General features: G+C 45.4%; 1 protein-coding gene across 2 annotated transcripts in view; it reads right to left on the bottom strand.

The window, feature by feature from the left end:
* The window catches only part of sema6e (sema domain, transmembrane domain (TM), and cytoplasmic domain, (semaphorin) 6E), a 142,840-nt gene that overhangs the window by 105,552 nt on the left and 14,086 nt on the right, over nt 1–23,202 (bottom strand). For both annotated transcript variants that reach the window (XM_034610544.1, XM_034610548.1), the window contains exon 2: nt 16,533–16,618. The gene's annotated coding sequence lies outside the window, so the exon portion shown is untranslated. The remainder of the gene's footprint in view (nt 1–16,532; nt 16,619–23,202) is intronic.

Here is a 23,202-nt window from a genome sequence, read left to right as displayed (position 1 = left end):
AATACTAAATGCAATCATTTTCAACACATTCCCATTTGACTGAGGGTCAAATCAGTGACTTCAGTTGAACTGGATTCACCTCGAGCGACGCATGTGAACACACATCTTAACCAGCGTCTGTAACAAAGAGGCCTAGTGTCAGTCTTCCGGTTCGTGCTTCCAGAGGTGGACCACACAGCCTGTTCCAAGTTCTCAGCTCCAGTCAGGGAGCGGAGGCAGGATGTCAAACACGCCATTAATATCGAGACGCTCCCCTCTGAGCGTCGGCGAGGCTGAGTGACGGTGACGCGCTGAAGAGGCCCTTTCTCCGGGCTGACACCGCTGATTTAAATATCAAAACATGATGTAAAACGGTGATTAAAAGCCAATTACAGCTCGCGTCAATTAAAAGTCAATTACGTGTTTTAAGGGCTGCGAGTGGGTTCGCGCCAAGGTGATGGCGGAGGCAAGCGGAGAACAAAGGCGGAGAAGGAGGGATACAAAGCTGGGAAGTGAAGGGGGAGAATGAAAGAAAGGGGTTGAGGCGGCTGCTGAAGTCAACATTTGGATTTATATAGTATTGCAAAGTCGTACGCGAGGACACGGTCTTCTGCAGAGACAGGATTTCTTCCACTCTCGTCACCGTGCAGTCATGAATAATGAACAATTTGCTTTAAGGCAGCATTCAATTAAGAGCCCGATCCCCTGGGAACATGAGTGGGAATGTATTCTGACAAAGGCTTAAAAAATAATAATAATAAAGCCGATCGTCCCTCTTATTCAAATGATCCCATTAGAAAGTCCTACAGCCTCCCCCCTGGCCAAGTTCCAGCTGACTGATCCTGTATTACTTATTTATGCGGCAGTAATGAACTGTAAATATGAAAAAAGGGCAAAGCAGGGGTAAAAAAAATAATGTATTCAGGCACCGTGTACGTTACAGCTGCCAGGTTTTTGATCACCCGCCTGGAGCCTGCAGGAGCGGCCGTGTTGGCCGTGTTGAAATGCAGCGGAGGTGACACGCCGCCGCCTCGACACTCTGGGACACGAGGCTGAGGCGCCGCCGCCGTATACCTTCAGACGGTGGAGCGATCTTCAGTCCCACAGGGGGGTTCTGCCGGCAGGAAAAAACCAAACAGCCGAGAGCGACGCCGCTGCTGCTGCTTAAGCGTGTTTTAATTATTGAGAAAAGCCTGAAATTGCCACGTACAAAACCCTCCACTCGAGAGGCTTGTTCGGGGGTAATGAAGACGTTTGGAGCGAGGTGGGGGGGGGTGTTGTTTTAGAAAGGTGCCAAGGTGGGTTAGAGCTGAGTGGATCTGTGTTAGACTCTGTCTTACCCTCGTTTCATGTTTCTGAAAGGTCCCAAGAAAATATGAGCATGTGCAGCCGGCTTCAGTCCAGTGGTTAAATACACTGTTACCCGTCAACGACTCCTCTGCCTGCCTCTCGCTCGCCTCTCGCTCCATCCCTTCCCTCGCTAACTCACCCAAATCACCACCAATCAACCCGTGCACACGATCAGCAGGAACTAATTCTGCTCACGCACGCCAGTGTGCGACTGTAATCAAGCAAACAAGCCGCGGTTTGCAGCAGAGCATTTTCCTTCAAACCTCTGAGGCGCAGAAGGGGGGGGGGGGGGGGGGGGGGGGGGGGGGGGGGGGGGGGGGGGGGGGGGGGGGGGGGGGGGGGGGGGGGGGGGGGGGGGGGGGGGGGGGGGGGGGGGGGGGGGGGGGGGGGCTGGTTGGAGAGTCGGGGGTTATTTAAAAGGAAGGATCAGACTTGGGGTCACCAACACTGTCAGATCCCGTCTGGCTCCGCCCCTCTCCCATTTGTCTGGCGATATTTACGGGACACATTGTTGTACTTTGCTTTTCCTCTTCATGAACTCTTGGATGTCTTGACCTCACTTATACCCCCCCCCCCCCCCACACACACACAAGTTTTATTACAAAATGCTGCCTGGGTAAGATTCAGTTTATTGGTTTTGTTAAGCAACAACTCAAAAATCAATCATAATCAGGTATTTAACATTAGAATTGGTTTGGTGATCGTCCAAGAAAGTGTTGTTTTGATAGCTTTTCATTTTAATGTTTAATAGAGTGGACACAGGCCTCCATAAACCGGCCTGGCTGTTGTAAAGATCAATACGGAGAGAATGCACCGGCCATCAGTTTCTCCTGCTGACCAGTGCTGTCCGGGAGGGTTTGTTCTGCCATTTAAAACCTGTATTAAAGATCTGGCATGTATCACACAGTAAATGCGTCTCAGACAGTGTCCAATAAAGTTGTTTTCCCCATAAAACAAATCTTTTTACGGCCTCGCTGAAAATCCTCGTTCACCTGGAAACGATTTCTCTCCTCAACCGCCGAGCTCACGAGGATATTAAATAATTATGACACGTTTAAAAAAAAGGGCTTTGTTTTTAGAAGCATAAAACTCGATACAGCTGCTTTTATTTGTAGCTGTGAGCGCAGTTTAAAATGCATCAGATTCATGATCACCCATCAAGATTCACTAGATTTAGAAACGTCGGCTTGTGACGTCTGTGCCGTCGCTTAAAATGCTTCATCCCAGATACAAGACTCTTTGTAAATGTCCTACGACCCAATGACTGTTTCACTCTGATTCCTAAAATAGGAGATCAGAATTGAGATAAGTGAAAATATCAAAAAAGATAAGATGCCCCCAAAACAACCATAAGTAATTGTTGGGGTTTCTGAAACTCAGTCGTAATTCAAGTCCATGATATTCCTAAACTTATTGTCAGGTGTTTTGAAATGAGGGAAATGTAAAGATACCTTGAACTTGAGTTATGAGAAGTCAGAATTAAACTATCTTAATAGTACTATAGCTTAATTATAGTCATAATTCCATAAGCAGAGACAAGTTGAGAGGACGATGAGTAAGTGGTTTTGCAGCTTTTGCTTTTCTTTCCCCTAATAATAAATCAATTAAAACAATAACAAGAAAAAGAAAAAGAAATAAATCAATGATGAAAATAGTTGCAGCCCTATTGTAGTTTGAATTCATCAGCACTATAAAGTACTGTCTCTGCGATTTGGAAGCATATCACTGCTAATTTAAAAACTAGATCTGTAAACTTTATTCTGAAAACCCGGCGGCTGCTGTGACGGCTGATGGCTGAACGGGTGATGAACTATGAAAATCGATAGAAGACAAGCTGCAGAGACAGTACGACTCTGTCTCTCTCGGTTGTTTACGTGTGATCGTGAGCAGGTTTTCCCACAAACCAAACATGTCAAGAGAGCAGACTTGCTGGAGCTCAGCTTTTGATCGTCGCTGTCTGTTGTCGGGCTGAACGAGGTTTGATGAGGGAGGCGGGGGAGGCGGGCGGGGGAACAGCCGGGGATGTGAGTTGTTTATGTTGCTCAAGAGGCAGATTTCATCAGTCCAATTTGTAACCGTTTGGACAGTCGTCGGCGCGCTTGCACGCAGATGCCAGGCAACATCACCAATAGTGTTTGTGCAGCAGAATACAGAGGAGGGGGGGGGGGGGGGGGTGAAGCTGGATTCTGCTCTGTTATGCATAACCACAATAGCCAGAGAGCCGTGGTGTATTGCATTAAACTTCCTAGACAGCGGCCAAAATCATTCGGCCGCAAGGAAAAATTCTCCGCGCCTGCTGCGCCAAACCTTAAAAACTCTGCGTGACCATCCATAAATTGTCTTCTTGGAGGAGGGTTGACTTCCAGCCGAAGAGCTCCAGCACGGGTCATTACCATTTGCAAAGGGAGAGGATGAGTGCAGGCGCAAGGGGTGGACGGACACGCAGAGAGAAAGGCTGAGCGGCAGGAGAGCGGCAGGAGAGGAGCAGGAGAGGAGCAGCTGACTTGTTGAACTTGGCGCATGGATGAGCTCCATTCGTCAACAGAACTTCGGAGCGATACTCCCTTGTGCCCTTGAGACGACGCCGGGCCCGAGTTTCTGAGTCGATATTACACCGTTAGAGAGCAGATCCACAGTTTGTGCAGAAAACTGAGAAGAGACTGTAACAACCTTGGGAAAATATAATCCTCCCACAGCGTAAACCTCATAAAAACAAACCCCCACGCAGCGCTTGTGCATTCTTCTACCCGAGAGTAATGCGAGACAAAACACAAATAAAGTTGGGGTTCTGAAATATTTCTTTATTGTTGCTGCTTTATGTGTGTAACCTTTGAGGTAGGAATAAAGTGATGACTAATTTACGGGATTATGTGGTGGTGGAGTGCCAAGCTGGGCCCAGAGGAACAGACGTATACGTGTGGTGGTGGTGGGGGGGGGGTGGATACACAACGCAGTCAGAAAGTATTCGGACAGTGACACGTGATTTGTTGTTTTGCTCTGTAAACCAGAAAATTGGATTTGAAGTGAAAAGAAGCGGCGACGAGGTTAAAGAGCTGAGGTTAATTTGAGGTTGTTTACATTCAAATTGGGAGAACAGGGTAGAAGTGGAGCGTCGGTTTGAGGGAAACGCACAACGGGACGAATCGTCCTGAACGAACTACACAACCACAGCCGAGGAGTTTTCCTGCTCAGTCACGTGACCTCAGTCCAACACGCTTTACTGCTGGAAGCCTCAAAAAGGCCCCAATGCAAACAATGATGCCTTTATTTAAGTTGAGCTGAACTGGCTCATCCACTCTCCAGCTGCACATACTGGGCGGTTGTGTATGAGACGGGCTGAAGTGTTTATCCGCTGTGGATCTAAACACTCGCATTAAAAATGGGATTCAGATTCATAAGCTCACATGTGTGTGACACTAAAAGACTGTTTGTGTATTTAAGCTTGCGTGAGACAAACCGCAGCCGTCTCATCTGCAGTTTTTCTCTCCGGACAATCGGCTCCAAACATTCTTTGGACTTTTACATTTCACACGTAAACAACCCGGCAGGAGATTCTCAGAGTCGGACGTGTTCACAACAACAAGGACATGTGGGCCAGGGGTCGCGTCTGGGTGGAGAAGCAGGAGGCCGGATCATGGCGTGTTAGTTCTGCTGCTGGAATCACGTGTTTTTGTTTCGCCAAAGCTTTCGAACTTTCCAATCCGCATCTTCTACGCGTTTATCTTCAAGAGAACTGGCAAGAAGAACTTAGGAGACTATCCAGAGCGACTGACTCTGACGTTTCTCCGATACAGCTCCTCTGGATATTTTCTCGAGAATGTCTGAAAGCAGCCGTATCGTGCGATTACGTATTTTGGAGATATCAGGTTATCGGGTGTTTTTCCAAGGAGGTGCCACAGCTAGAATTCAATGCCAGAACATCGAGTACCTGCCGTCTATTACGTCATTACAACATCTTGTGTGTAGCTGCAGTCCAGGTGGAAGAAGAGGAACTTCAAGGACACGTCATTTTTCAAACCACCGGCTGTGACAACTGAGCTGAAACTCTAAGACTAAAAGTAAAGTTCGGCTGAACAGGAGGAAAAGTTACCAGGAATATGAGCTGCACTTAAGAGAAGCAGAGGGAGTAGAGAAGATAAAACCGTGCACTCCCTTGTGTTGTTTTCCCAGGAACCAGTTTGTTTCCACCTCAGGGCGAGCGCTCGCCGCCGGGTGGGTAACCAACGACACCTGTTTCCACCTGCTAGGTTGAAGTGGCAGCAGTTAAGTTTTCCTCGCTTCTCCTCCTTCTTTAACAACGTCCCACGCCCATTTGCCAACGTATGGAGCCACACGCGCGGATACACAAGTGTGCAATCACACACACACACCCACAAACCTGCACATTTGGCCGAGCCACTTTATGGAAGCGCACAAACACTGGGGTGAGTGCAGAAGCTGCAGAGTGGCTGGCGATAAGTCGGTTTCTCTACAGCAGAGAACATTGCCGGAGCCTTCGGGTTTTCTCACGACAGATTAATAACCACTAACACTTAGGAGACTCACTTCATTTGCCAGGAATAAATCCAGCGTTTCCTCACAATGACAGAAAAGCCCTTTGAAAACAGAATTTTGACCACAAATGGGCCCCCGGATTTGTGCTATCACACTTAGCAGCGCTTCAAAGCGAGATGAGTCACCCGTCCCTCCTAAACGCTGAAGAAAGAGCTGGATATAAAAAGCCTTTTAAGACTGCTCCAGAAATCTAGAAACAGAAATGCTGCCTTAAATAACAATTTGTGTCGGACGTGGTTTGTTCACAAAAGTCAAGCGTGCACTCAGGTTCCCACATCACACTTGTGATGCTTGAACTAGTTGTGATGTGTTGGAATGATTGCATGAGTACACCTGATAAGCTCACATTTTTCGAGTGAGCCGTCAAAATCGGTGCTTGTCGTTATCCAGCACAGCGAAGGTCAAACATCCGAGTGAAAGTAAATATGAGGAAAAACACATTTTTAAGTGGAGGTGGAGCACGAATCGGATTTCTCAAACTAAAAACAGGTCCAACAGCGTTTCCTAACTTTTAAGTACCTGAGAGGTTTTGACGGCAGACGTATAGAACAGTTTAAAACTAAAATGTGGTAAAACTGGTCGGTGTATGAGCGACAGTCCCTCGGTGAGGCGAAGAAAAAGAAATGCGAGCAGATGCAAAACCTCGTGAAACGCCTCCTGAGCTGAAAAGGTCTCAGAGTTGACGACTTGATCTGAAGTGTACGAAACCGAAGCCGTGTTCTTTAGCCGGCCGGTGTCGACAGGCGGCCGGGAGCCAAGCACCGGGCTCCTCCTCCTCAGCGACCGCCCGCCCCACAGGGCAGCGTGAGCGTAATAGATTTGAAGTTCTCCACTCGCAGCTGGAGAGTGTGGAATCACCATGGAAACCGAGACGGCTGTTTGGCATTTTTGAGCAGCGTTTGGTTTCAAACACTTTCCCAGTTTGAGGGCTTCGACGACAGCGCAACTTCGCTCTCACTTGTGAAAAACCTCCAATTGCACATTGCTCCCTGTCTCCATCACCCCCCCCCCCCTCGGTAAGGCAATCATCACAGCCCCGCGGTGCGAGAGCATCTTAGCTGTGGCAGATGAAGGCAGGGAGATTGTCAGTAATGACGGGTCCACCAGCGCTGAAGCTTCCCAGAGCTGCTTGTTTCAGCAGTAATTACAATGGGGGAACGGTTGCACCGTGACTGGCTCTAAAAAGCTTACCACGCCGTTTGCTTGTGATGCCGTGTCAACTTTCTTTTACGGTAGGCAAGTCGCTGGGATAAGCAGAGAAGGGACTTAAAAGCTAAACAAAACGCGTGAAACAAAGAGGTAAAAAGCGGAGGAGGCGGCGGCGGCGGCGCTCACTCGTGAATGATGTGGAGGCCCCGGCGCCGACAACAGGGGGGGGTTGGTAGGCGCTCTGGAGGCTATGAATAGGGATGAGATTGGATCATTGGCGCTCAGTGTTCTCCAATCACAGCCCCGGTGAAGACGCCGAGTGAGGTGATAAGACCGGTGAAAAGGAATGGGACAAATAACGCGGTGGGACGATGGACTCCGAGCGGCAGGAGAGAGAGAGCGAGAGAGAGAGCGAGAGAGAGAGCGAGAGAGCGAGAGAGCGATTGAGAACAAGCACCAACAGGAAGAGAGGCCTGATAAGTTTGCCTGAAAAGACTCCGAGAGAGGAAAATCTATCCTCTTGCTTCCGTGTGCCACTTCCTCTCAAGCCGACCCTCAGCAATCACCTTCTTCACCCTCGCCTCCCGCTCTGGTCCCATCCGCCCACTCTCATCCCCCCCCCGGCCTCTGGAACACACAGGTGCTTATGAAGAGAGCGCTTAACCGCCCCCCCCCTCCCTTCATCTCCCCTCTCTCCGTGGAGGTGTGTGCTGATGTGTGGAGAAATTCAGGGGATGAACAGAAGCCGTGGAGAGAGAGAGAGAGCGAGCGAGCGCTCGGCTTCTACATCCCACAATTGGGCAAAAATTGGATATTGAGTGCAGGGGCGAAACCCGCTGAGAAGGAGTGAATGGAGATGAACTAATTCCAAACACCCACACGTGTGTCAGAGGTATGAGACGGTTGGTGTTTATTGAAAAAATGGTGGGAGTTATGGGGTCTGGGGGGGGACACGGGGAAGATTCGCTCCAGCGGTGTCAGTTAGCATAGAGCAGTCATCTATCATGGGTCAGTCCTGCGGGCGGGGGGGGGGGGGGGTGGTCGTGATAAAACGGCCACTTAATTCAAGTCGGACGGCTCCAGAGGAAAAAAAACTTCAGGCTTCAGGATAATTGAATTCACAGGAAGAAAAAAAGCAAAGTGATTATTTATAGTTTTTTTATGGATTAAATAAAAATTGAATATATACTGGGGGGGGGGAAAGTTTGACATGTATTTCCATACATTTAAATCCTACAATGTTTTACCATCACACTTTTACCGCACATTTTCATTTAGGTCCTAATGTGCAAGAGAAGTGAATAAAGGAAAATAAAAGACCTGCAGCTCCTGCGAGGCTGTAACAGGCTTTATATATATTTAAAAAATACAAGTTATTCTACATAATGGATCATGAGAACCAGATGCTTCTACTTCAAAATCAATTTCAGCTCAGGTGGAGCAGAAACGTTTACGCACGGATTCCCACGTTCTAGATGAATCATTGAATCATAAATCAAGTTTTAAAAAGTAGACATTCATCTTATTCATTTGATTTATCTCCCCGGCCTTGGTGAACAATAGGAAGTCATCAGTTGTGATCTTCAGAGTAAAGCAATTTATAAGTGAAAATATCAAATTTTAGCTATTTAAGGTGAATGTAAATTTAATATCTTGGATAAAAATTGTTTTAAATGAGTTTCTGAATTTAAGTTAAATATATTTTGGAGGTATTGGTGTTTTTTTATTCATAGTAATTCATACAATTATGGTTAATCTGTAAAATATCAAGTCTCAAGTACATTACATTTCTCCCTTTACTCCCAAATATCAGTGTCCAAACCCTAAATATCCATATTGGTTGGGCACATCTCAGTATATTTTATTTAACACCTTAAAAACATATTGAATTATTGTTATATAAGAATTAGATTTTTAAATTCCAGAGATCATCTTTTACTCAATGTGGGGGATCCTTCCTTCTGCTGTTTGTGATTGTTTTCATGTGTTGTTATGGCTTTAATAAAAAAAAAACCCTGATAAATAATTATAAAACCTTCTCCACAGTGATTCTTTAAAAGCTGAGGGCATCAATTTGTGAGCGTCTTCATTTTCCCAGCGGCCAGCACCTCAATAAACAGACTCAATTAAACCCAAGCTGAGCACATTTACATTCCTGCAAACAGCGAGCAATTACCCATTTAGATGACATGCGTTAGCAATTAATACAGCAATCTACCTTAATGCCCCACCTAGGGAATTTGTAAACATCAATTATAAGAATTAAAAAAAAAGGGAGCCTCTGATAAACAGCCTCGTACTGTGCGACAGTCACAGCTTGATATTAGCAATATATAAATACATAAATCCATCTCCCTGGAGGCTAATATGCGACCTCCTGGTGGAGGGTTGGAAAACTTCCCCCCCGAAAAATAAAAATATGCCAGTTTCTTTCTGAAGGATTTATGAGGAACAATCGTCGGTAATAAAAAGGAAAAGGAAATAACGCAGCTCCACTGCTCTAGCTCTCAATCACGCTGGTGCTTCCACACGGTGCCAGAGCTTCTGGTCAATAACCACAAAACTGCAGCAACCGTTGCCCGTAAACCACCGACTTTTACGATCAGCGGAGTCGAGTCTGTCCCCAGCTCCGCTCCGTCAGAGGAGACGCTCGCACGGGGGGACGACTCCACAACCTGCTGCCGCCCACAATGAGTTAATAGTTAACGATTCGTCTGCCAATTAAATTCTCCAACGATCATTTCAATCTATAAAATGACAATTTCCTGAGGCCAGCGCAACACACTGATTTGTTTTATGTAACCAACCTGGAACCAATATTTCTTTCCGTTAACCACCAAACAGAATGTGACCGTGAAACTCGCTCAGATCTGAGAATCAGGAACCAGCTTTTTGTGCTAAAACCTGATGATTTAAAAAGCTTGTGATTAATTTTCCGTTTGATGAATCGATAAATCAGATGATCGCCTCAGCTCTGGTGTATTGTGCTGTTAAATGGACCAGTGGGTGGAAGCAAGTCCAATTAGAACTGAATTAGGTCACAGAACCCAACAAAGTGTTTATCATAAGATGTTTTCAGACGTGAACTCTGGAAAACATCTGGAAAAATTGGGTCTGGACATTAACTTGGTGTTTGGGCTAAAGCAACAACATCAGGGACAAAAACCAACAACGTGAAGTTATCTGGTACGGTTCAGAACAAAGTAAACAAAGTGCAGGTCTGACTGCCCCTCCAGCGAACTGATAGAATCTAAAACACAGTTTAAGTAAGCGGTACTAATGACGTGACTTAAATGGAAGAAGATAAAACGCAATCCCAGCTGCGGAGGAGGAGGAGGAGGAGGAGGAGGAGGAGGAGGAGGAGGAAGCCACAGTTAATGACATAATCCTCGTCGCTGAGCTAAAGCTAACTAACCTCTATGAAGGGTTACCTCAGGGTGAAGCTTTAAATGGCTTACTGACATCTCACGCTCAAAGGATGTGTGTGTGTGTGTGTGTGTGTGTGTGTGTGTGTGTGTGTGTGTATGTGTGTGTGTGTGCGCGCGCACTAAACTGCACTTTCTGATCATCGAGGGGAATCATGTATAATCCCCAAAACCCACGAGTCCACTCAGTGTAATTAACATGTTGCACATTCAGATGTAATTGTTAAATTTGCACACTTCATTGTAATAAAGACCTTGAAACAATGAACCTTTTGAACCCGTTAATGCAATTAAGACACTTGATGGAATTAATTTAAATGGTGAGGCCAAATATAAACAGGGACTCTTGTGAAGAGGTCACGAACACAAACTGCTGGACCGATGTGAGACTTTCACAGACAGTGTTGGTTTGACGTGATATGAAAACTTTTATTTTACAGAACAAACAATGCAGATAAGATCTATGTTTACGTTTTACATTTAAAAAGTATGTTGGTTTATTTTAGTTTGTATTTGTATTGCAAATTACTCTTCAATATTGGTATCGACTCCAAAAATCCATGTTGGTCTGGCTCTAGATGGAACCAAGTAATAATAATAATAAGTGCCTCCTATTTGTTTTGTGCAAAAGTTAATATTAATGGATTTTGTGACTCATTATCAGTCTTACTTCTACTTGAGGGGTGATAAGGCTCAAAGTTTTAGTTCCCATGATGCAATGGGAATGATGTTTCCATGGATTTGGAGAGTTGTGCAACAGCTTCAGCTCTTGGCCTCGTTTCTGTTCTGCTGAATTTGAGACAAAGAAACTGTGGAAAAGTAAAAAAACGTGTTGAGTCCTGTTGTTGTTGTACAGAACGTCTGCTTCTCTGTGGTTTTTAAGTGGATTTAAGGAAGTTTAATTCAGTCTCCAAGCACGAGGAATGTGCATCGTGCAGAGTTATGACAAACTAAAGAATTTTAAAACATCCTGCATCTCACAACACAACACTGTGCATGTGACGGAAAATACAACAAATAAAAAACGTGCGTGCACATTAACCTCCCATCGAACAAAGCCAATCACCAGCAACACACCGAGCGTTAATGTGCTGACAAGATTTTTTTCATACGAGAAACTTTTCTTTGTCTGTTACGGTCGCGAAGCTTTCTCCGTGTTTTCTAAAGAATTAAACAAAGAACCTTAAAAAATCGGTGTGGAAACGTCGGCCCAGTGATAATAACTCCATCCAGACATCCTCTGAATCCTGCTGAATAATGTTCAGTGGATCAGACCCTGATAAGATTAGTCCCAGACACGAGATAAGGTAGAGAAGAGAGTTCACATTCTACTGAATTATTTCCTTTCAAAGTGAATGAACTCTCTGAACAGTGCGCGCGGCAAAAAAGTGTCAAACTAATTTGGAGTGTCTCACCTCTGCTTGCACTGTGGGTTTTGGCAGCGGATTTTTATTAAAATATGTCTGCAGGCCTGTCAGGGAACATGTTACTTTGCAAACAAGAGGAAGATACACAAACGCTTCGATGCTCATCCTTGAATATACTTCTATTGTATATGTTTGTCTATATGTTTGGATCTATTCATAATTAATTGTTGTTGTGTTCATATTTGTAAGAGTTATATAATATGTTGTGTTTACAGAGATGTGTCCACGACCCCCGTCTTTCCACACAACAACCCCCCCGCCCTCGAGGTCACACATGTCTCGGCGTCACCTCAGGAATGGCACAGGCAGAAAACCCGAGGTGAACCCTCTCAGTCTTTGCTTTGCGGTGGACCTCATTTCTCCCACCTCCCAAAATCCCTGTATCCCCTGTAACTTTGAAGTCCAGCCAGCAAAGGGCTTTGAAAAAAAAAAAAAAAAAGAGCCTGCAATCCCCCCACCATGACCGGGCGGAGGATTAGCCGAGCCCTGCAGGACCGAGTGGAAAGAGGACGGAAGAGGGCTGGAGGAGGAGTAGCGCCATTTTCCACAAGGGCCATATAGGCACAAGAAATTCTCCCTCCGGCCGGAGCTGTGGGGGATTAACAAGCTGCTAAGGAAGCAGAGAACAGACCTCCAGCCTCTTTTCATGAGTTCCACAGAAACCAATTTACAGCTGGGAACTGAGGGAGGATGTTGATTCTCCTCCACACAGCACCTGCCTCCTTCAAATCAAAAACTTTCTGTTGAGTCACTCAAATAAATTGGCTTTTGTGAGAAAGCAGACATTTTGCAGGTGGGGGGGAGGCATCAGTCTTTTTTTTTGAATTGACGCAGAGGCTAAATTTCAATGTTCAAAGAATAGGAAAAGAAGCAGTTTCGCTAATTTCATCATCAGGAGAGATGATCAGTCGTCCTGGAAAGTCTGGTTTCCATTCTGGGCCAAAACAAGAGATAATTACCTCCGCCCCCAAGATTACACAAATATTACTCAACAGATTAAAAAGAAACTTTGCGGAAGGATGAAGTACGGATCAGGGAATTAAAAAACAAGAACATCACTTGCTCTAATTTACCAAATTTGCGCTTTTTAATGTGACATTTCCATTGATTTATCCGGGAATAAATCATGGATGAGGCTTATTACGGTAAAGTTTAACGTTCCTTTATTGTCTCGCATGGGAGAAATTGGTTTTGGATTTCAGGTGCTGCTGCACTAAAGCAGACGTTGAGTAAAAACATTAAATAAAGGCAGAACATTTGCCTGAGATAAAAACAATGGAGCAGCTTAGTGAGTTCGTTTTTTAAGAGGACTGATATCTATGGATTTAAGGTCTCAGCAGAGGTTTGCTTCTAGTTATCTCCACGGAACTCGGTGGGAGGAAGCGGTTTGGGGGAAGAGAAGAAACCGTTAAATAACAAAAAATAGTAGGAGCAGAAATAATATAGTTATTAAGTGCGTGCCATCTAAATGTGTCACTGGAAGGACTAATGCAGAAATCTGTATTATTTGAGGACACAGTGAAAGGGGGGGGGATTCGCAGAGAGTTTATCAAGTAGTGATCAGTCGGGTGGTAGACGACTGAATAAATCTCCGGCAAGTCACGAAATCTACCGCATCTCGAGACACAATACGGCGGCGGCGGCGGCATCAATAAGTAACAGCAACTTAGCTTCCGAGCGAGGACGCGGGAACAATGAGCCTTGATTTACACAAAAAAAAAAGGCAGATCCATACACTGCTGCCTCCCCATCAGTGCTTTCCAAGTAATGGGGTCTTTTGTCTTATCTGTGACTGAAAGGAGCTCGAGGACTTTGCCCTTCATCCCTTTGTTGTTACAGAGTCTCTTGTGGAAACGGAAGATTGGCCCGTGCGTGTGTGCGTGCGGGGGAAGAAGCTCGGCGGCCGTGCGAGCACATCAGACTTGAGCGGTCTTAATAAAGCTTCCCTCTATCCACCCCAGAGATCTCCTCACCCCAATTATACGCCTGACACCTCCACCCGCCTCCATCTCCTCTTATTTCTCACAGGCCCTTCCACACCAGCACCTCAGCATCCAGTTCCCAGCTCTGATCATGAAGCTCCCCGTGCTGCGCTCAAAGCCCCAGAGGCCTGCACGGCATCGGGCTGCCGGTGGCGCCCGCTTCACAGTCTGCTGCGTCGGGGAAGGTTTCTCCTCTAGCGCCGACAAAAGATCAACACTGTGCATCGAGTGATCGCGCAGAGATAAAACTAAACAAACTCACTAAATAGTCTGTGTTTCTTTCAATAATCCATCAGAAGGATCAGTGCGGCCAAAGGGCTCCATTTGTGTTTTATTACTTTCACCATAGACTGCAAATAAAGATGGTTTCTGTCATTTCAGGTCGTTCTTATCCCACCGATTAAAATTTGTATAAATGTGATTGGTCAAGCGTGTGCATCAGGAGGACCTCGATACTTTGGTTCCAAACGATGTGATTGGATGAAGATTTCATAACCGATATGTATTTCAGCCTCATTCCTCGATACCAGGATGAAGGAGAGACGTGTTGTCCATCTTTTAATACGTTGAGGAAGTTTCCAGAAGGATGGAACATGGGTATAGAAAGAACTCTTGGTCTTGCTCATTTTGGTTATGAAATGTTTTATCAGGACATTCTAATCCTATAATAACAAACTCAGCACTGTTCCAACCTGTGGAATAGTCTCGAGATCAGGTCTGACAACTCCTGCAGTCGCATCCACTTCTGAGACCGAACGCATGTCCAATCCAACCTGACAACAAAAGCTAGTTAATAAGGAAGCTAACTGACAAACGACTGGTAACAACCACAGCAATTTATTATCATTTCTGTCATTTCACAAACACAAATGCAAGAAATCCAGTGGTTCCAGTCATTTGTAGGTTTTCTTTGCCTTCTAGAAAAACTGATTAAATTTTGGTTTTGAACTTCTGGTTCGACAGAAAGACCCATTTGCATATGATAATTTGGGCCTTGGCAAATTCTCACGGCCGTCTTTTTCAGCATCTTCTGATATTTTATGCAGCGGCTGAATAATTGATGAGCCGAGGAAACGATTGTCAGATTGCTTCATAATGAAAATGTTTACTGAAATCATAGAACAACGGCAATCAAACGAATCCTCACAGAGACCCTCAGAGAAAGTTCCTCACTCTGAGGAAAAGGTTATTAGAGACTGCGGGAAAAAAAGGTTTCAAACACGAGGAGGACCGGGTACGAGGAGGTGGACGCTGACATTTGATTGTTACAGATTCCTCGTGTTGGGAGAACGAACCATAAGATAATGAAGTGAATACGAAAACACACTCAACTGTTTGTTTCTGGGATCGTTCCAGAGAAGGTGAAACCAGGCTCAGTACGTCCATCATGCTCGGCTTAAGCTGCACAGAGTGGAACCTGAATATTTTAACATCCTGACTGGACTGAATTCTCAATTTTTTTTGCGAAGGCAACGAGTCAGCGGAACCATTTGAGATTAATAAAAAGCTCTGGGAAGTTTGTTTTGTTTACGAGCCACAATGGAACAGCGTGAACCACAGCGAACCAAATTAAAACGTGCCAAAAAAGAACGGTGAACTTCTCTGATGAGGTGTAAGCCAAAGGAAATTAACTGTACCCGGGATCATGAAAACACGTCTGACAACAAATCCGCTCAGAGGAAACAAACACAGACATGTCGATGCTGCTGTATCGTTAGTCATTTGTTTTTGAGTCACTTCTTCTGCCTTTTTCCTTTGACAAACACTCAAGGTCACAGCCGGCCTGCATCTGGCCAGCCATCTGTTTCAAGTCGTCCCACGGGGCGTCACGTCAGCGCCGCTCCTTTGGCCCGTCCTCTACTGTCCACAGTCCGGCTCGCTGGGGGACAAACCTCGGCCAGACGCAATACCTGCTCAGTGATTCTACAGGTTTCTGACACCTTCCTGCAGCCGTTTCCGCTCCAGCTACTGGAAACAACCTCAACCAGGTGCGTTTCGCTTCATCCGCCAACAAACACACATTGAGCGAAATATCAAACACCAGCGTTAGTCTCCTCATATCCTCATAAAGAGACGAGGGCTGAGAGGAGCACGAGCACAAACACCGACAACTCTCCTGTGAGATGACATCAAATAATCATCCGACGCCCCGTGGCACAAAGTGTGAGAATGTGTTTTCAGGGCCTTTAGAATGGTCTCATCAACACGGCATTTAAAAATGAACAGTGAGCACAAAGCTCCCGCTGCTCGTCAGATCAATGGATTCACAGCACAACATGTGGAGTCACTGCATCAGATCAACTCTGTTCTTGGTTTGAGAAAAGTAAAAAGGGAAAAAGGGTATTTTTTTTTTTAAAGTTTGGCAAATATTTAAAAGCTAACTCCTGACATTTGATTAAAATGAGTAGATAAGTAATTGAGGAGACGATATCTAATTTAAAAAGCTGCTTCAGTAGCAGTATTTCTACAAAGCATCCATTAATTAAGCGGCCTCTATAGACGTCTGCTTTAAGTAGACCTTATTTGGTCATATTAAATCCAATTCCATCTAAAAATACCGCGTTTAAAAGATTAGTGAACAGAGACTCGGATCCTTCCCTGAATTAAATGCTCCTTAACTTTTAAATGCATCAGCATCCGGTTTAGAAAGCAGCAGCGTTCCTTACCTGTGTGTTCCAGCAGTGGGACTGCAGAGGTCCAGGTGTGAACCAGGTTCGGCGCCGGCTTCACACAGCAGCGGTCGGCTATGAATCTGTGGATGGAGAGTGAGACGTGACTTTTTACATCAGTGTGTGTGTGTGTGTGTGTGTGTGTGTGTGTGTGTGTGTGTGTGTGTGTGTGTGTGTGTGTGAGACACGATGCAGGACAGTGATGTTGCCAAAGCCTCTGAGAACAGTCGGTGAAACCATCCGGCGTTTTACCTTCGAACGAACCAAACCATGAATAACAAGGACAGACCATCAACGTTCACTTTCATCAGGTTAATGGTCAAATGTGGAACCAGTAGATTTGAACTGGGACATGTTTGTGATGTTTGTGCAGCAACAGGTTGTTTTTACAGGAAATGAACAGAATCACACGGCCGGGTTCGATTCCGGCTTTCGACCCGTTGCTCCTCGTAACTCGCCCTGTCTCGCTCTCTTTCATGCTTAATTCTGTCCTGTCAAATAAAGGCAAACGCCTGAAAATATATTAAAAAACACCTTATTCACAAATAAAAAAAACATGTCATCTGTGTCTAGTCTTATTAAAACTGTTCATCGATCCGATACTTTTATAAAAATGGGTTATTTAGCTATTTATCACACTGCTTTCCTTTCTTATATGTACTGAAGATAAATTAACATTTGTAAGGAAGCAAACAAAACTGTTCATCATCTTTGCCTAATAAGTGATTTTCTAAATGTGAGATATTTTCACAGGAACAGACAAAGCATAATTTTGATTACAGAGTTTAACTGTGCTGAGAGTTTCCACCCAAAGTTGTGTTGTACTTGTTGAGCATTGTCAGCAGTGTGTGTGTGTGTGTGTGTGTGTGTGTGTGTGTGTGTGTGTGACAGTGCGATCACCCCTCATCCTCCTCAGAAACGGTGTTGATGACATCAAATGTGCAAGATAAAGATTTTATGCAGCAACAATAAGCAAGAAAATCTGCGTCTTAATTTCTCCAGTACAACACGAGCAGATGCTTATTGATACTAAGCTCTTTAATAATTTAGTTTCAGTTCTCAAACCAAGTTGATTTGTGAGTTTCTGAATAACTTCTGATCAATGTTCAATTAAACATTAAGCATGAAAAGACAATGAGACGAGTTTATGTGCTTAGTTCAAACTGTGAAAGACGTCCATGTTTTCATGTTAACTTATATCACTAATTTATTATTCGTATGATAAGTGTTTGTTTATTTACTTCTGTGTTTTTGTGGCTATATGATATGACGTGTTAATTCATGTGCATTTGCCCTTTTCAATAAATAAAACACAAACATAAGCCTTTGTTCTGAAAAAGACAAACTTTCTGTGCAGCTCATCAATAACTGAACTTTGTCTGTTCCATCTCTGAAATGCTTGAGATGCTTGTAGCCTCCAGGCTCCTTGACATTGGTGGCCAGCCGCCAATAGACCCACTAGATCTTTGCATTTCACAGTATTTACAACAAACAGACTTATTGACAAATGGAGACAGAGAAGGTTTTGACCTCAGACCCGTGTCACGCAGCGGAGCCGTGGAAGAAGTGCAGAGGCAGCATCCTCTGGATTAGCACGCCAACCAGCTGGCCGCCACATGCTGATGATGGTTCAGTTAAGGTTGAGGCAAAGCCAGCTCACCAGCTTATTTTCCTCGACCACGTTCTCAAGTTCTCTTTGTTTTGACAATAGAAGCACAAGGCCGCCCCGCCTCCCCGGATGGATCAGTAACAGGCTGTTCTGGGTAGCGTGATACCGTCAGGCGTGTGGTCATTATTTCCTTGTTTCAGCGGCGTAGTGTGAAAAGTTGCCTGACGAGGGTCCGTGCTCTCTGAACTCTCAGGTCTGCCTGGGAAAGGAAACACAGCCCCGTCAAAAAACAGGCCGATGCAGATAAGGGCCGAGTGGAAATTCCAGCGCAGGCTCAACTAACGGTTCCAGACTTTATCTGAAGCACTTCAAGTTCCCAGACTACAAATTGCCCTTAAATGCAACTTGACTAATTTAGTGGAGTGTGTCTGTTCTTTATGGGAGAATCCAGACGGGCTTCAGTAACGTGCATCGGCCATCTGCTCGAATCACGTCAACATCTCTACCATCATTTCTGACAAATGAGGGGGCAGCAAACGAGGGACCGGAAACTCAGACTGGGCCAGAAACACAAGTGAGTGGCTGAGAATCCAAAGTGCTCTCTGGCAGTTCTGTGTGCAGGTAAAAAAAAACAAATCGGAGCAAGATCTTGAATTATGCACAAAAGGCTAAAAACAAAAAAGCCCTGACCTACAAAAACAAGTCGTCACAGCACTGAGGGAGGTTTTGTATTTTGCGAGTGCTGGGTTAATGTGTTCCGACTGGGTGAAGAGGAGGGGGAAACATTCCCTGACCAAACTACTGCAACTCCGGACGAAATGCATAAACACCATTCTTCAATGTGAACAATTCTCCAAAACCACAACTGAAAAAAGAAAAAAATGAAATTTGCCTGGGCCCCCTGAACCGCCGGAGAGCGTACGTTTGATTCTCCCTGTTTCCTTGCTTGTGCTACCTTCGAGTTCTTAGTGGACGTAATCTGCCGAATCAATTATGGATGCATTGAGTCTTCAGACCTCACACTTGTGGAATGACTCTTGTATTGATCTGGTAAATGGATCCAAGGCAGTGGGGCTGCAGATGATACCACAACGTGTCTGCTCACGTCAGCTTTTATTAACAACGCAGGGACACACCACATTTGTTCAGAGGAACGTTTGTCCTGCATGCAGCCGGCGCTAATTACCATTTATTTAAATATATATATATATATATATATGTTTGTAGTACCACCTGGGTTTGTGAGAGGCATAGAGGGCAAGAGGGAAAGAGATCTTCGAAAAAAGTCTCCCCTTGCACTGCCATGCACAGCCCCCCCCCCCCCCCCACCTGTTAATACCACTCTGGCAGCAGTTTGATTACTCAACTGAGCCCAGTGTAAGAAGATTTACTCCCTCATCATCCCAGATCCAAACTCCAGGGTGCCGGATCCGCTCGGAGGATTAACGGTATAGAAGCTTGGTGAGATCATCCAGAGCTCCAGTCCATTAAGAAATACCGGTCAGCCACTTTACAAAACTTTTTCCACCAGGTACCTTTCTCCGTCGCCCCCTTATTTCATTATCATGCAATGCCAGGGACGGGACTTTCTCACTTGTTGCTGAAATGAGACACATTATGCTCATTGTCAGGGTCCTAATTTTAATTTGAGACTTTCCATAAAAAAGATAATAACACGATGCACAAACTCATCTCTTCCCTCACACTGTTTAATTGCCGCAGCTCCTCTTTTCAGCTTCTTTCTAGCTCCATTATATTTAAAGTCCCTGTTCTAACAAAGGCCCGTCTGCTCAGCTTCTCCACCCTGTTGTAGTGTGTCAACCATTCACTGCAAGTTAAGGAGATGTCAGCCTCAGCTCTGGCTCTACCTGGGGCACATTCAAAAACAAAAATCTAACTTCGACATTTCTTCCCAGAGAACGACCTCATTAGCGGCCATAGTTGTAACGCTTGAGAATCACAACAGGGTGTTTAAATTTGACTAATCGCTTCGCAACATTTAGTCTCGGCTGAACGCAGCCCTAGCTTTGTGCAGATTAACCGGTAGGCGTGCATTATGCCGATGTGGGGAATTGTGAGATCATATGACATCACGGTTCCCTGAGAGTATCAGCAAAGCTACTGACGAGGTGTTTCAGGAGATTCACGACATGAGCTCATTTTTAAAACAGACTTAACTTAAAAACACCAAACAACGCACCAGGGCAGAGAAAAACATCATCTGTGTCCTTTAAGATTTTCAGAATGAATTTTGAACTTCTTGATTTTTCTAGAGTTCGGCAAAGGGACAACACGATGTCTCTGAGGTTGGTTTGCTTCTTCAAGCAGAAACAAGGCAGCGTCAAATATCACAGACGCCCTGATAAGGAAAGTTCTGGTTTTAGGGCGATGATGCGTTTTCTGTTTCTGTCTCATTTGTGACTTTTTCCCCTGATTTCACTCGAGGAGATTGGAGACATTTAAATGGCACAATGTCAATGAGGATACTGGATAAGGATGGTAATGTTTTTTTTCATAATTAAAGTTGTCCTCTGGAAATGCATTAAAATTAGACTCGGTTGAGCCTGAGACGGCTGCTGTGGTATCATGATACATCAGCACTCGTGAAAAAAAAGTCAAATCTGTGAAGCACCACAGGGAAAAAACAGCGTCTTGTGTAATTTAGCGGTTTACTGGCGGAAAGTGAAACAATTACCTCAAAAAGAACAAGATTAAGGTTGAGTTCAACGCTCAATATAAAACTCTGGAGAGGAACAAGGAGCAAAACAAACAAAGACTCAAAACAGTGACTTACTGCTTATTGCTTTTTCTCTCCTCTGTCTCTACTAGTTGTTTTATTTTGTCTTTATCACTTGGAATGACATCTTAATTCTTCCTTTGCATTTGCCTGCTGCTGCTTTACTGCTTATTTGTGCACTTTGACCATGATTTCAGTCGTGTTAGTTTAAAGAATCAATTCCAATCTATGGAGACTTATGTTATATTTAAATGTTACAATCACATAAGACTCTGAAGTCATTGATTTGATCTGGGGAGACTGGCATTGGTCAGGCTATGAAACAAGATCAACCAGTTCAGTGCAGAGGTCAAACCAAACGTCAGCACATTTGACATATGTATTAATCAACCCAATTAAATTGTACATATTAAATAACCTTTGCTTCTCTTTGAAAACAGGTTTGGCGTCACTGTTGGTTTGTTTACTTCTGTTTAGCGATGTAACCACGCTCCCATTAACAGTCGTATCACTTCGCTAAAGTTCAGACAACACAACTCTCAAAGTCATCAGATCGCTGTGAAGCTCACACGGCACAGTTTGCCATCTTGTGACCGGACGTCATCATGAGTTCATACGACACGACTGAGTGATGACGGGGGGGAAAAAACCCCTGATAGGATATTTCTCTATCGATTTGAGGATCTGAACAGCGATTATAAATAATGTGGAAAGCAAGATATTAACCCTCAATTAAATTCTCAATTAAAAGAGTTTGATAATGGCATCTTGGGAATTGTTTAATCCCCGATATCAAAAATCCATACGAGTGCCATGAATCACTGCCTTGTTTAGGTCGTAGCAAAGAGGAATTCCCCCTCAGGTCGGGAGTCACCTGTAAAGCACTTCGACCTCGACACTGGATGATTGACACGTTGGCCATTGCCCTCCACGGCCGTGCATTTTTTTTGAACAAACAATAAATCTGGCAGAGTGAGGCCTCGAGTGTCTTCCACCAAAAGCCAAGCAGCCAGTGATCATCTGGCAAAACAGGCCACGCCGCCGCCCTCTGTCCACTTAGCTGTCTGTTAAAGGAAAACATGCGGCGTAGGGTCTTGTTTCAGGGAAAGTGAAAACACCCCCCCCCCCCCACCCACCCCCCCGCTGAGGTACAGTCGAGCAGAGGAGCCGGTCATGTTGTGACTCTTCCCCCCCTTCCTTTGTACCGCATTCCCTCACTCCACATCGCCACACGGGGCAGGGTAAGTGGCTTGACCCCTCCCCTGCTATCGCGGAGGCGGGGGCCCTCCTCCCTCGACACACACTCAAGGAAATCAATCAGCATTCAGGCCGTGCCACAGGGACGCCCCCGTTAACACATGACCTCTGACCCCCTGCGGGCTTCTTCCTCGGAGAGACCCTGACAGGGGTTTGTCTGTGCGGCCAGCGTCTGCTCCGTGTCCGGCGCTAACAAAGTCCTCGTGTCGAGGGGCGGAGCGTGGCCCGACCCCGTCCTCCGCCAGCACAATAAATCCTGCTGAGGAGTTCAAGGTGGCCTGACCTGCGTCCGACCCCGTCTCTGGAAAAACGGCTACAAGTTCCAGCATAGCCTGCCTCCCCCCACTGCAACCTCCTACAGCCCCCCCACCACCACCACCACCACCACCTACAGAAACAGAGGATGCACTCAAGTTTCGTGGGCACCGCTGGTACACAAACACATTTACTCACTCATGCATCGCTTCACCCAACTCTTGACATCCAAGCAGATGAAATAGCCTTGTTTCTGCCAAGGGGAGGGGTGCGTGTGGGGGGTGCGGGGCAGAATTACCATAGCGTAATTACACCGGGGAGAGATCCAGACTCCAAGGAGCAAGACATAACCCATAATTTGCCATTGTGCTCCCCCACGCCATTGACAGTCGGTCCATGATATCGGAGATAAACGTCGGAATTCAGGCTGTTAGTTTAACTGATGGTGCGTTCAGGATGATAATAACCACGCTCTTGCACACAGTGAATCTGATGAGCAGTCCCGCAATAGCTCTTCGCCACTTTCCCTCCCCTCTATAGGGTATTATCATGCTAATCTAAAAGGGAAGAAGAGAAAAATACATCGTGGGGGAATAAGGACACATAATAGGGAGCAGGCACCTCTGGAACGGCGAGGGGACAAAAGAGGGAGTCTTCACCCGGCTCCGGCGAAGCAGGGGGGGGGGGGGGGGGGGGGGACAAATGGACACAGACATAACGCTGGCTGGTTAATTAAAAGAACATGGTCTAATTAAAAAGATCTTCCTCGTGAATGGACGGCCTCAACACAGTCACTGACCCGTGTCTCC

Source organism: Hippoglossus hippoglossus, chromosome 16, assembly GCF_009819705.1.
Source record: "Hippoglossus hippoglossus isolate fHipHip1 chromosome 16, fHipHip1.pri, whole genome shotgun sequence".
In the NCBI taxonomy this organism is placed as follows: Eukaryota; Metazoa; Chordata; class Actinopteri; order Pleuronectiformes; family Pleuronectidae; genus Hippoglossus; species Hippoglossus hippoglossus.
The sequence above is the reverse complement of the archived record's forward strand: the minus strand, read 5'-3'. Positions and strand labels throughout refer to the sequence as shown.